The sequence below is a fragment of the Oncorhynchus keta genome, unplaced genomic scaffold, assembly GCF_023373465.1.
Source record: "Oncorhynchus keta strain PuntledgeMale-10-30-2019 unplaced genomic scaffold, Oket_V2 Un_contig_17432_pilon_pilon, whole genome shotgun sequence".
Taxonomy (NCBI): Eukaryota; Metazoa; Chordata; class Actinopteri; order Salmoniformes; family Salmonidae; genus Oncorhynchus; species Oncorhynchus keta.
Window position 1 is genome coordinate 64837 of NW_026280433.1, and position 13422 is coordinate 78258.

A 13422-nucleotide genomic window follows, 5' to 3' on the forward strand; every position below is an offset into this window, starting at 1 on the left:
TCCTCTCTCCTCCTCTCCTCCTCTCTCCTCCTCTCTCCTCTCTCCTCATCTCTCCTCCTCTCTCCTCCTCCTCCTCTAGATTACCTGCTGTCCAACAACCACGTCAACTCCTCCCATCATATAACTGTGTTTCTCCCTCTCCTCTCTCTCCTCCTCTCTCCTCCTCTCCTCCTCTCTCCTCCTCCTCTAGATTACCTGCTGTCCAACAACCACGTCAACTCCCATCATATAACTGTGTTCTCCTCCTCTCTCCTCTCCTCTCTCCTCCTCTCTCTCCTCCTCCTCTAGATTACCTCTCCTCTCTCCTCATCTCCACCTCTAGATTACCTGCTCCAACAACCACGTCAACTCCCATCATATAACTGTGTTCTCCTCCTCTCTCCTCCTCTCTCCTCCTCTCTCCTCCTCTCCTCTCTCCTCCTCTCTCCTCCTCTCTCCTCCTCCTCTAGATTACCTGCTGTCCAACAACCACGTCAACTCCCATCATATAACTGTGTTCTCCTCCTCTCTCCTCCTCTCTCTCTCCTCTCTCTCCTCCTCTCTCCTCCTCTCTCCTCTCTCTCTCTCTCCTCTCTCCTCCTCCTCTAGATTACCTGCTGTCCAACAACCACGTCAACTCCCATCATATAACTGTGTCTCTCCTCCTCTCTCCTCCTCTCTCCTCCTCTCTCCTCCTCTCTCTCCTCCTCTCTCCTCCTCCTCTAGATTCTCCAACAACCCTCAACTCCCATCATATAACTGTGTTCTCCTCATCTCTCCTCCTCTCCTCCTCTCTCTCCTCCTCCTCTAGATTACCTGCTGTCCAACAACCACGTCAACTCCCATCATATAACTGTGTTCTCCTCATCTCTCCTCCTCTCTCCTCCTCTCTCCTCTCTCCTCCTCTCTCTCCTCTCTCTCCTCCTCCTCTAGATTACCTGCTGTCCAACAACCACGTCAACTCCCATCATATAACTGTGTTCCTCTCTCCTCTCCTCCTCTCTCCTCCTCTCTCCTCTCCTCTCCTCCTCTCCTCTCTCCTCCTCCTCTAGATTACCTGCTGTCCAACAACCACGTCAATTCCATCATATAACAAGTTTGACTTCTCTCGAGGAGATCATGGCCTATTACATCTCCTTCCTGAAGACCCTGTCCTCAAACTGAACAACCACTCCCACCGTGTTCTTCTATAACGAGGTGAGGGGGGACTGGGGGGCTGGACCCCACCTCCTTCTTCTCCGAGGTGAGGGGGGACTCTAGATTACCTGGACAACCACACCGTCCTTCTTCTATAAGTTTGAGGTGGGGGGACTGGGGGGCTGGACAACCACACCGTGCACTTCTTCTATAACGAGGTGACCTGGGGGGCTGGACAACCACACCGTGCACTTCTTCTATAACGAGGTGAGGGGGGACTGGGGGCTGGACAACCACACCGTGCACTTCTTCTATAACGAGGTGGGGGACTGGGGGGGGCTGGACAACCACACCGTGCACTTCTTCTATAACGAGGTGGGGGAACTGGACAACCACACCGTGCACTTCTTCTATAACGAGGTGAGGGGTGGGGGGACTGGGGGGCTGGACAACCACACCGTGCACTTCTTCTATAACGAGGTGAGGGGTGGGGGGACTGGGGGGCTGGACAACCACACCGTGCACTTCTTCTATAACGAGGTGGGGGGCTGGACAACCACACCGTGCACTTCTTCTATAACGAGGTGGGGGGGAACTGGACAACCACACCGTGCACTTCTTCTATAACGAGGTGAGGGGTGGGGGGGGGGACTGGGGGGCTGGACAACCACACCGTGCACTTCTTCTATAACGAGGTGAGGGGTGGGGGGGGGACTGGGGGGCTGGACAACCACACCGTGCACTTCTTCTATAACGAGGTGGGGGGCTGGACAACCACACCGTGCACTTCTTCTATAACGAGGTGAGGGGTGGGGGTGGGGGGCTGGACAACCACACCGTGCACTTCTTCTATAACGAGGTGAGGGGTGAGGGGACTGGACAACCACACCGTGCACTTCTTCTATAACGAGGTGAGGGGTGGGGGGGACTGGGGGGCTGGACAACCACACCGTGCACTTCTTCTATAACGAGGTGAGGGGTGGGGGGACTGGGGGGCTGGACAACCACACCGTGCACTTCTTCTATAACGAGGTGAGGGGCGGGGGGGCTGGACAACCACACCGTACACTTCTTCTATAACGAGGAATGGGGGCCTGGACAACCACACCGTCCACTTCTTCTATAACGAGGTGAGGGGTGGGGGACTGGACAACCACACCGTGCACTTCTTCTATAACGAGGTGAGGGGCGGGGGGGTAGTGGACAACCACACCGTACACTTCTTCTATAACGAGGTGAGGGGGCTGGACAACCACACCGTCCACTTCTTCTATAACGAGGTGAGAGGGGTGGGGGGACTGGACAACCACACCGTGCACTTCTTCTATAACGAGGTGAGGGGGGGGGGGACTGGGGGGCTGGACAACCACACCGTACACTTCTTCTATAACGAGGTGAGGGGGGGCTGGACAACCACACCGTCCACTTCTTCTATAACGAGGTGAGGGGTGGGGGGGGACTGGACAACCACACCGTGCACTTCTTCTATAACGAGGTGAGGGGTGGGGGGGGGACTGGGGGGCTGGACAACCACACCGTACACTTCTTCTATAACGAGGTGAGGGGGGGGACTGGACAACTACCAACTACCGCCCTATATCTGGAATGAGGGGCCATAATGTAGTGTCCTATATCTGGAATGAGGGGCCATAATGTAGTGCCCTATATCTGGAATGAGGGGCCATAATGTAGTGCCCTATATCTGGAATGAGGGGCCATAATGTAGTGCCCTATATCTGGAATGAGGGGCCATAATGTAGTGCCCTATATCTGGAATGAGGGGCCATAATGTAGTGCCCTATATCTGGAATGAGGGACCATAATGTAGTGCCCTATATCTGGAATGAGGGGCCATAATGTAGTGCCCTATATCTGGAATGAGGGGCCATAATGTAGTGCCCTATATCTGGAATGAGGGGCCATAATGTAGTGCCCTATATCTGGAATGAGGGACCATAATGTAGTGCCCTATATCTGGAATGAGGGGCCATAATGTAGTGCCCTATATAGGTAATGAGGGGCCATAATGTAGGGCCCTATATCTGGAATGAGGGGCCATAATGTAGTGCCCTATATCTAGAATGAGGGGCCATAATGTAGTGCCCTATATCTGGAATGAGGGGCCATAATGTAGTGCCCTATATAGGTAATGAGGGGCCATAATGTAGGGCCCTATATCTGGAACGAGGGGCCATAATGTAGTGCCCTATATAGAGAATGAGGGGCCATAATGTAGTGCCCTATATAGGTAATGAGGGGCCATAATGTAGTGCCCTATATCTGGAATGAGGGGCCATAATGTAGGGCCCTATATAGGTAATGAGGGGCCATAATGTAGTGCCCTATATCTGGAATGAGGGGCCATAATGTAGTGCCCTATATCTGGAATGAGGGGCCATAATGTAGTGCCCTATATCTGGAATGAGGGGCCATAATGTAGTGCCCTATATAGGGAATGAGGGGCCATAATGTAGTGCCCTATATCTGGAATGAGGGGCCATAATGTAGTGCCCTATATCTGGAATGAGGGGCCATAATGTAGTGCCCTATATCTGGAATGAGGGGCCATAATGTAGTGCCCTATATCTGGAATGAGGGGCCATAATGTAGTGCCCTATATCTGGAATGAGGGGCCATAATGTAGTGCCCTATATCTGGAATGAGGGGCCATAATGTAGTGCCCTATATCGGGAATGAGGGGCCATAATGTAGTGCCCTATATAGGGAATGAGGGGCCACAATGTAGGGCCCTATATAGGGAATGAGGGGCCATAATGTAGTGCCCTATATAGGGAATGAGGGGCCATAATGTAGTGCCCTATATCTGGAATGAGGGGCCAGTCCCCTAGGAATGAGGGGGTAAGGGCATAAATGTAGGGCCCTATATAGGGAATGAGGGGCCATAATGTAGTGCCCTATATCTGGAATGAGGGGCCATAATGTAGTGCCCTATATCTGGAATGAGGGGCCACAATGTAGGGCCCTATATAGGGAATGAGGGGCCACAATGTAGGGCCCTATATAGGGAATGAGGGGCCATAATGTAGTGCCCTATATAGGTAATGAGGGGCCATAATGTAGGGCCCTATATCGGGAATGAGGGACCGTAATGTAGGGCCCTATATAGGGAATGAGGGGCCATAATGTAGGGCCCTATAGGGAATGAGGGACCATAATGTAGTGCCCTATATAGGGAATGAGGGACCGTAATGTAGGGCCCTATATAGGGAAAGAGCGACCATAATGTCATTCCCTATATAGTGAATGAGGGACCGTAATGTAGGGCCCTCTATAGGGAATGAGGGGCCATAATGTAGGGCCCTATATAGGCACGAGGGGCCTTTTGGGACACGACCTTTGCGATTGACCTTTGTTTTTCAGCACTCGACCTTTGGCTTCTGTGTATGGGGTAAAGTTATTGGTGTACTGTCGATGGTAGCTCCTCTCTTCGCCCAATTCCCCCTCTCTTCCTGAAGTGTGCACTTGACCATTTGCCCGTCGTGGATTTAAAAGCATCGGATGGAGTTTCCCTCCCATTTTGTTAAATCCACGATGGGAAGTGTACAATGGTACACTTTTGGGGGAGGAAGTGGATATTTGGGGCTTCAAGCCTTGGAATCTGGGCTTAATACTCCTCTGTTCCCTGTGACCTCTCTAGCTGATCCATGACGTTTAACTTCTGACCCTGGCTGTGATTGGCTGGAGGTCTCAGGAACTCCCCCAAAGAGAGAGATCAGCTGCCTGTAGACCTGCTATAACAACCGGCCACCTAATGCCTGCTGAACGAACACTAGGTTTTAATCCCTACGTTGTATTAAGTCACTACAGTATGCCCTATAAGTAGGCTGGGAAAGTGCTTGAACTTCCCCCAAAAAATAACAGGATTCCAGGTTTCCTGCTTATTCCATTCTGTTTCCAGCTATCTGAAGTTCTGTGAATCTAGCTGCTACTAGAATTAGAAGCAGGGTGCCCTATAACTAACTACAGCACGCTGCCCTATAACTAACTACAGCACGCTGCCCTATAACTAACTACAGCACGCTGCCCTATAACTAACTACAGCACGCTGCCCTATAACTAACTACAGCACGTTGCCCTATAACTAACTACAGCACGCTGCCCTATAACTAACTACAGCACGTTGCCCTATAACTAACTACAGCACGCTGCCTATAACTAACTACAGCACGTTGCCCTGTAACTAACTACAGCACGTTGCCCTGTAACTAACTACAGCACGTTGCCCTGTAACTAACTACAGCACGTTGCCCTGTAACTAACTACAGCACGTTGCCCTGTAACTAACGACAGCACGTTGCCCTATAACTAACTACAGCACGCTGCCCTATAACTAACTACAGCACGTTGCCCTATAACTAACTACAGCACGTTGCCCTAATAACTACAGCACGCTGCCCTATAACTAACTACAGCACCTTGCCCTATAACTAACTACAGCAACTTGCCCTATAACTAACTACAGCACGTTGCCCTATAACTAACTACAGCACGTGTGCCCTTTAACTAACTACAACATGCTGCCCTATAACTAACTACAGCATGTTGGTAAGGGCCTAGTCCCCTAGGAGGTAAGGGTTAAGGGCCAAGTCCCCTAGGAGGTAAGGGTTAAGGGCCAAGTCCCCTAGGAGGTAAGGGTTAAGGGCCAAGTCCCCTAGGAGGTAAGGGTTAAGGGCCAAGTCCCCTAGGAGGTAAGGGTTAAGGGCCAAGTCCCCTAGGAGGTAAGGGTTAAGGGCCAAGTCCCCTAGGAGGTAAGGGTTAAGGGCCAAGTCCCCTAGGAGGTAACTGGTAAGGGCCAAGTCCCCTAGGAGGTAACTGGTAAGGGCCAAGTCCCTAGGAGGTAAGGGTTAAGGGCCAAGTCCCCTAGGAGGTAAGGGTTAAGGGCCAAGTCCCCTAGGAGGTAAGGGTTAAGGGCCAAGTCCCCTAGGAGGTAAGGGTTAAGGGCCAAGTCCCCTAGGAGGTAAGGGTTAAGGGCCAAGTCCCCTAGGAGGTAACTGGTAAGGGCCAAGTCCCTAGGAGGTAACTGGTAAGGGCCAAGTCCCCTAGGAGGTAAGGGTTAAGGGCCAAGTCCCCTAGGAGGTAAGGGTTAAGGGCCTAGTCCCCTAGGAGGTAAGGGTTAAGGGCCTAGTGCCCTAGGAGGTAATGGGTAAGGGCCTAGTCCCCTAGGTAGTAGTGGTTAAGGGCCTAGTCCCCTAGGGGTAGGGGTAAGGGCCTAGTCCCCTAGGGGTAAGGGGTAAGGGTCTAGTCCCCTAGGTAGTAGTGGTTAAGGGCCTAGTCCCCTAGGGGTAGGGGTAAGGGCCTAGTCCCCTAGGTAGTAGTGGTTAAGGGCCTAGTCCCCTAGGGGTAAGGGGCTAGGGGTCTCTGGTAGTGTGGTCTCTCTGTGCCCAACAGTGGTGCGGTGCTGAGCTCACTGGCGCCCCCTCTCTGTCTCCCAACACACAGCACACTAATGATTTTGCCCTGTACACCGAGGCCATTAAGTTCTTCAACCACCCAGAGAGCATGGTCCGTATCGCAGTCAGAACCATCACACTGAACGTCTACAAGGGTGAGTCACACACACACACACACACACACACACACACACACACACACACACACACACACACACAGGGGCAAACACACACACACACACAGCGCTGGGTGCTTAGGGGCTGAAACCCCTGGGTGCTCGGGAGCCCTGGGTGCTCGTGGGCTCTGGGTGCTCGGGGGCCCTGGGTGCTCAGGGGGTTGGTGCTCAGGGCCCTGTCTGTCTGTCTGTCTGTCTGTCTGTCTGTCTGTCTCGGGGGGGGTCTGTCTGTCTGTCTGTCTGTTCACATTTAACCAGAGTCTGTCTGTCTGTTCACATTTAGCTGTGTGGGTCATGTAGCTGTGTGGGTCAGGTGTAGCTGTGTGGGTTATGTAGCTGTGTGGGTTATATGTAGCTGTGTGGGTTGTGTAGCTGTGTGGGTTATATGTAGTTGTGTGGGTTATATGTAGCTGTGTGGGTTATATGTAGCTGTGTGGGTTATATGTAGCTGTGTGAGTTATATGTAGCTGTGTTGAGTTATATGTAGCTGTGTGGGTTTATGTAGCTGTGTGGGGTTATATGTAGCTGTGTGGGTTGTGTGGGTTGTGTAGCTGTGTGGGTTGTGTAGCTGTGTGGGTTGGGTTGTGTAGCTGTGTGGGTTGTGTGTAGCTGTGTGGGTTGTGTGTAGCTGTGTGGGTTTGTGTAGCTGTGTGGGTTATGTAGCTGTGTGGGTTATATGTAGCTGTGCTTTACTGTTTAGTCCTGTTAGACACTACACAGCTACCTGACTACCCAGGAGTCTGTTAGACACTACACAGCTACCTGACTACCCAGGAGTCTGTTAGATACTACACAGCTACCTGACTACCCAGGAGTCTGTTAGATACTACACAGCTACCTGACTACCCAGGAGCCCTGCTGTTAGACACTACACAGCTACCTGACTACCCAGGAGCCCTGCTGTTAGACACTACACAGCTACCTGACTACCCAGGAGCCCTGCTGTTAGACACTACACAGCTACCTGACTACCCAGGAGTCTGTTAGACACTACACAGCTACCTGACTACCCATGAGTCTGTTAGACACTACACAGCTACCTGACTACCCAGGAGTCTGTTAGACACTACACAGCTACCTGACTACCCAGGAGTCTGTTAGACACTACACAGCTACCTGACTACCCAGGAGCCAGTTAGACACTACACAGCTACCTGACTACCGTTAACCTTGTGTATGCTCTCTCCCTCCCCTCCCTCTCACCATCCCCGTATCCCTTCCCTCCCTCTTCCTCCTCTCTCCTCTTCCTCCTCTCTCTCCTCTTCCTCCTCTCTCTCCTCTTCCTCCTCTCTCTCCTCTCCCTCCTCTTCCTCCTCTCCTCCCTCCTCCTCCTCCTCTCTCTCCTCTCCCCTCTCTCTCCTCCTCTCTCTCCCTCCTCTTCCTCCTCTCTCTCATCTCCCTCCTCTCTCTCCCTCCTCTTCCTCCCTCTCTCTCCTCTCCCTCCTCTCTCTCCCTCCTCTTCCTCCTCTTCTCTCCTCTCCCTCCTCTCCCTCCTCTTCCTCCTCTCTCTCTCTCCTCTTCCTCCTCTCCTCTTCTCTCCCTCTCTCCTTCTCTTTCTCTCCTCTTCCTTCCCTTCCTCCTCCCTCTCCCCATCTCCTCCTCATCTCATCCTCCTCCCCCATCTCCCCATCTCCTCCTCTCCTCTTCCTCCTCTCACTCTTACCTCCCGTGGGCCTAACTCCAGTCTCATGTAAGTCTAATTAATAAATGCACCTCACTGAATGTGTTTGTGTGTGTATATATAGTAATCATTAATGTTATTAATTATATTATTGACTTGGGTTTATCATTTAAATGTGTAAACTGACCTGCCTGCTTTTTTGTTGGTTTCTGTGTAATTCAAACCCATCGTTTCAAGTCAACTGTTATAATACTGATATATAGTTATAATAGACATTTTCTAAGAGGTGAAACATTCCTGAATTGTTTTCAACGCCGAGCCTCTGAACAACTCCGTTCAACCGTTCACGATGAGTAATTCAGAATGGTACGATGAAGCATGTCTTCTTCGTGAGGACTGGAGTTTGGAGGACTGGAGTTTGGAGGACTGGAGTTTGGCCTACCGTGATGACCCATTGTCAGAAACCAGAGTTGGTAGTCCTCCATATCGGTCTCTTTTCACAGTAGAGTCCTTCATATCAGTCTCTTTTGAGAGTAGAGTCCTCTATATCAGTCTCAGAGTAGAGTCCTTCATATCAGTCTCTTTTCAGAGTAGAGTCTTTCATATCAGTCTCTTTTGAGAGTAGAGTCCTCTATATCAGTCTCAGAGTAGAGTCCTTCATATCAGTCTCTTTTCAGAGTAGAGTCCTCTATATCAGTCTCAGAGTAGAGTCCTTCATATCAGTCTCTTTTCAGAGTAGAGTCTTTCATATCAGTCTCTTTTCAGAGTAGAGTCCTCCATATCAGTCTCTTTTCAGAGTAGAGTCCTCCCTATCAGTCTCTTTTCAGAGTAGAGTCCTCCATATCAGTCTCTTTTAGAGTAGAGTCCTCCCTATCAGTCTCTTTTCAGAGTAGAGTCCTCCACGCTCAGTCTCTTTTTAGAGTAGAGTCCTCCACATCAGTCTCTTTTAGAGTAGAGTCCTCCACATCAGTCTCTTTTTAGAGTAGAGTCCTCCACATCAGTCTTTTTAGAGTAGAGTCCTCCACATCAGTCTCTTTTTAGAGTAGAGTCCTCCACATCAGTCTCTTTTAGAGTAGAGTCCTCCACATAAGTCTCTTTTAGAGTAGAGTCCTCCACATAAGTCTCTTTTTAGAGTAGAGTCCTCCACATAAGTCTCTTTTAGAGTAGAGTCCTCCACATAAGTCTCTTTTTAGAGTAGAGTCCTCCACATAAGTCTTTTTAGAGTAGAGTCCTCCACATAAGTCTCTTTTTAGAGTAGAGTCCTCCACATAAGTCTCTTTTAGAGTAGAGTCCTCTACATCAGTCTCTTTTTTAGAGTAGAGTCCTCCACATCAGTCTCTTTTTAGAGTAGAGTCCTTCATATCAGTCTCTTTTCAGAGTAGAGTCCTCTATATCAGTCTCAGAGTAGAGTCCTTCATATCAGTCTCTTTTCAGAGTAGAGTCTTTCATATCAGTCTCTTTTCAGAGTAGAGTCCTCCATATCAGTCTCTTTTCAGAGTAGAGTCCTCCCTATCAGTCTCTTTTCAGAGTAGAGTCCTCCATATCAGTCTCTCCTTTTAGAGTAGAGTCCTCCCTATCAGTCTCTTTTCAGAGTAGAGTCCTCCACGCCTAACTCAGTCTCTTTTTAGAGTAGAGTCCTCCACGTCAGTCTGTGTTTTTATAAAGTAGAGTCCTCCACTTCAGTCTCTTTTTAGAGTAGAGTCCTCCACATCAGTCTCTTTTTAGAGTAGAGTCCTCCACATCAGTCTCTTTTTAGAGTAGAGTCCTCCACATCAGTCTCATTTTTAGAGTAGAGTCCTCCACATCAGTCTCTTTTAAGTAGAGTCCTCCACATCAGTCTCGTTTTTAGAGTAGAGTCCTCCACATCAGTCTCTTTTTAGGAGTAGAGTCCTCCACATCAGTCTCTTTTTAGAGTAGAGTCCTCCACATCAGTCTCTTTTTAGAGTAGAGTCCTCCACATCAGTCTCTTTTTAGAGTAGAGTCCTCCACATCAGTCTCTTTTTAGAGTAGAGTCCTCCACATCAGTCTCTTTTTAGAGTAGAGTCCTCCACATCAGTCAGTCCTCTCTTTTAGAGTAGAGTCCTCCACATCAGTCTCTTTTAGAGTAGAGTCCTCCACATCAGTCTCTTTTTAGAGTAGAGTCCTCCACATAAGTCTCTTTTTAGAGTAGAGTCCTCTACATCAGTCTCTTTTTAGAGTAGAGTCCTCTACATCAGTCTCTTTTAGAGTAGAGTCCTCTACATCAGTCTCTTTTAGAGTAGAGTCCTCCACATCAGTCTCTTTTTTAGAGTAGAGTCCTCCACATCAGTCTCTTTTAGAGTAGAGTCCTCCACATCAGTCTCTTTTTAGAGTAGAGTCCTCCACATCAGTCTCTTTTTAGAGTAGAGTCCTCCACATCAGTCTCTTTTTAGAGTAGAGTCCTCCACATCAGTCTTTTTAGAGTAGAGTCCTCCACATCAGTCTCTTTTTAGAGTAGAGTCCTCCACATCAGTCTCTTTTTAGAGTAGAGTCCTCCACATCAGTCTCTTTTTAGAGTAGAGTCCTCCACATCAGTCTCTCTCAGAGTAGAGTCCTCCACATCAGTCTCTCTCAGAGTAGAGTCCTCCACATCAGTCTCTCTCAGAGTAGAGTCCTCCACATCAGTCTCTCTCAGAGTAGAGTCCTCCACATCAGTCTCTTTCAGAGTAGAGTCCTCCACATCAGTCTCTCTCAGAGTAGAGTCCTCCACATCAGTCTCTCTCAGAGTAGAGTCCTCCACATCAGTCTCTCTCAGAGTAGAGTCCTCCACATCAGTCTCTCTCAGAGTAGAGTCCTCCACATCAGTCTCTCAGAGTAGAGTCCTCCACATCAGTCTCAGAGTAGAGTCCTCCACATCAGTCTCAGAGTAGAGTCCTCCACATCAGTCTCAGAGTAGAGTCCTCCACATCAGTCTCAGAGTAGAGTCCTCCACATCAGTCTCAGAGTAGAGTCCTCCACATCAGTCTCAGAGTAGAGTCCTCCACATCAGTCTCAGAGTAGAGTCCTCCACATCAGTCTCAGAGTAGAGTCCTCCACATCAGTCTCAGAGTAGAGTCCTCCACATCAGTCTCTCAGAGTAGAGTCCTCCACATCAGTCTCAGAGTAGAGTCCTCCACATCAGTCTCAGAGTAGAGTCCTCCACATCAGTCTCAGAGTAGAGTCCTCCACATCAGTCTCAGAGTAGAGTCCTCCACATCAGTCTCAGAGTAGAGTCCTCCACATCAGTCTCTCTCAGAGTAGAGTCCTCCACATCAGTCTCTCTCAGAGTAGAGTCCTCCACAACCAGTCTCAGAGTAGAGTCCTCCACAACCGTCTCAGAGTAGAGTGCTCCATATCAGTCTCAGAGTAGAGTCCTCCACAACCAGTCTCAGAGTCCTCCACATCGGTCTCAGAGTAGAGTCCTCCACAACCGTCTCAGAGTAGAGTCCATCATATCGGTCTCAGAGTAGAGTCCTCCTGGAGAGAACAGCTTTATTCTCTATATAGTTATACTCATATCCAATCTCTGTAAATGTCTGGTCCTGTATTCCTCTGACCCCTCCCCCTGTCTCCCCATCTATCTGTGTAACCACGGTAACGTCCCTTGACCTCTCACCCCTCTAGTGGACAACCAGCACATGCTGCACTACATTCGAGACAAGACGGCGGTCCCTTACTTCAGTAACCTGGTCTGGTTCATCGGCTCCCACGTCATAGAGCTGGACAAGTGTGTTCAAGACGGACCAGAGTGAGCACACACAGACACAGAGACACAGAGACACAGACACACACACACACACACACACACACACACACACACACACACACACACACACACACACATCAACTGGACCAAATGTGTTCAGACAGTCATTTTCTTCTACGTTCTGTTATCATTTAGCTTCCTATACATTTCTATAGAACGTGCTGGAAAAGTGAGTTAGAGACTGTCTGTATGTCGGCCTATGGGGATGAGTGGATCTTTCCTTAAGCTAACCTTCAGATGGGTCATTCTCCCCTGTGTCCACTAGGGGTCTCTGTCTAACCTTCAGATGGGTCATTCTCCCTGTGTCCACTAGGGGTCTCTGTCTAACCTTCAGATGGGTCATTCTCCCTGTGTCCACTAGGGGTCTCTATCTAACCTTCAGATGGGTCATTCCTCACTGTGTCCACTAGGGGTCTCTATCTAACCTTCAGATGGGTCATTCTCCCCTGTGTCCACTAGGGGTCTCTATCTAACCTTCAGATGGGTCATTCCTCACTGTGTCCACTAGGGGTCTCTATCTAACCTTCAGATGGGTCATTCTCCCTGTGTCCACTAGGTGTCTCTATCTAACCTTCAGATGGGTCATTCTCCCCTGTGTCCACTAGGTGTCTCTATCTAACCTTCAGATGGGTCATTCTCCCTGTGTCCACTAGGGGTCTCTGTCTAACCTTCAGATGGGTCATCCTCCTGTGTCCACTAGGTGTCTCTATCTAGTCTTCAGATGGGTCATTCTCCCCTCTGTCCACTAGGTGTCAGTGTTGTATCAGTTTAGACTTTCTACCTCTCAGAGTTGTCTGATTAAGATATCGTCCTCAGGAAGGTTGTGTTTGCACTGCAGGCTTGGGTATACTTCAGATACATGTTGTGAAACACTAGGTCTCTGTAACAGATACAGACTAGATCATTACACACTGTTATGTGTCTACCACCTCTCTCTCTGTCTCTGTCTCTCTCCTCTGTCTCTAGGGGTCTCAGTCTCTCTGTCTCCACTGTCTGTCTAACCTGTCTGTCTCTGTCTGTCTCTGTCTCTCTCTGTCTCTCTCCTGTCTCTCTCTGTCTCTTCTCTCTGTCACTCTCTGTCTCTCTCTGTCTCTCTCTGTCTCTCTCTCTCTCTCTGTCTCTCTGTCTCTCTCTGTCTGTCTCTCTGTCTCACTAGGGTCTCTGTCTCTTCGCTCTGGGTCATTCTCCCTCTGCTCTCGCTCTCTCTCCGTCTCCTTCTCTCTCTCTCTCTCTGTCTGTCTCTGTCTCTGTCTCTCTCTCTGTCTCTCTCTCTGTCTCTCTCTCTAACCTTCTCTGGGTCTGTCTCTGTCTGTCTCTCTCTCGCTCTCTCTCGTC

At 49.6% G+C, this 13422-nt stretch overlaps 2 long non-coding RNA genes across 21 annotated transcripts; both read left to right on the plus strand.

The window, feature by feature from the left end:
- Positions 1–1303: 1303 nt before the first annotated feature.
- On the plus strand, positions 1304–12057 carry LOC127919730 (uncharacterized). Of its 19 annotated transcripts, none has more exons than XR_008103889.1 (3): positions 1304–1334; positions 6577–6682; positions 11946–12057. It is a non-coding gene; the product is annotated as an uncharacterized LOC127919730 (long non-coding RNA). The 19 variants fall into 19 exon arrangements; XR_008103890.1 differs by lacking the exon at positions 1304–1334 and adding an exon at positions 1353–1383; XR_008103891.1 differs by lacking the exon at positions 1304–1334 and adding an exon at positions 1407–1437.
- Positions 5674–6314, plus strand: LOC127919729 (uncharacterized). Of its 2 annotated transcripts, none has more exons than XR_008103882.1 (3): positions 5674–5885; positions 5975–6124; positions 6184–6314. It is a non-coding gene; the product is annotated as an uncharacterized LOC127919729 (long non-coding RNA). The 2 variants fall into 2 exon arrangements; XR_008103881.1 differs by having other exon boundaries at positions 5675–5915.
- Positions 12058–13422: the final 1365 nt, after the last annotated feature.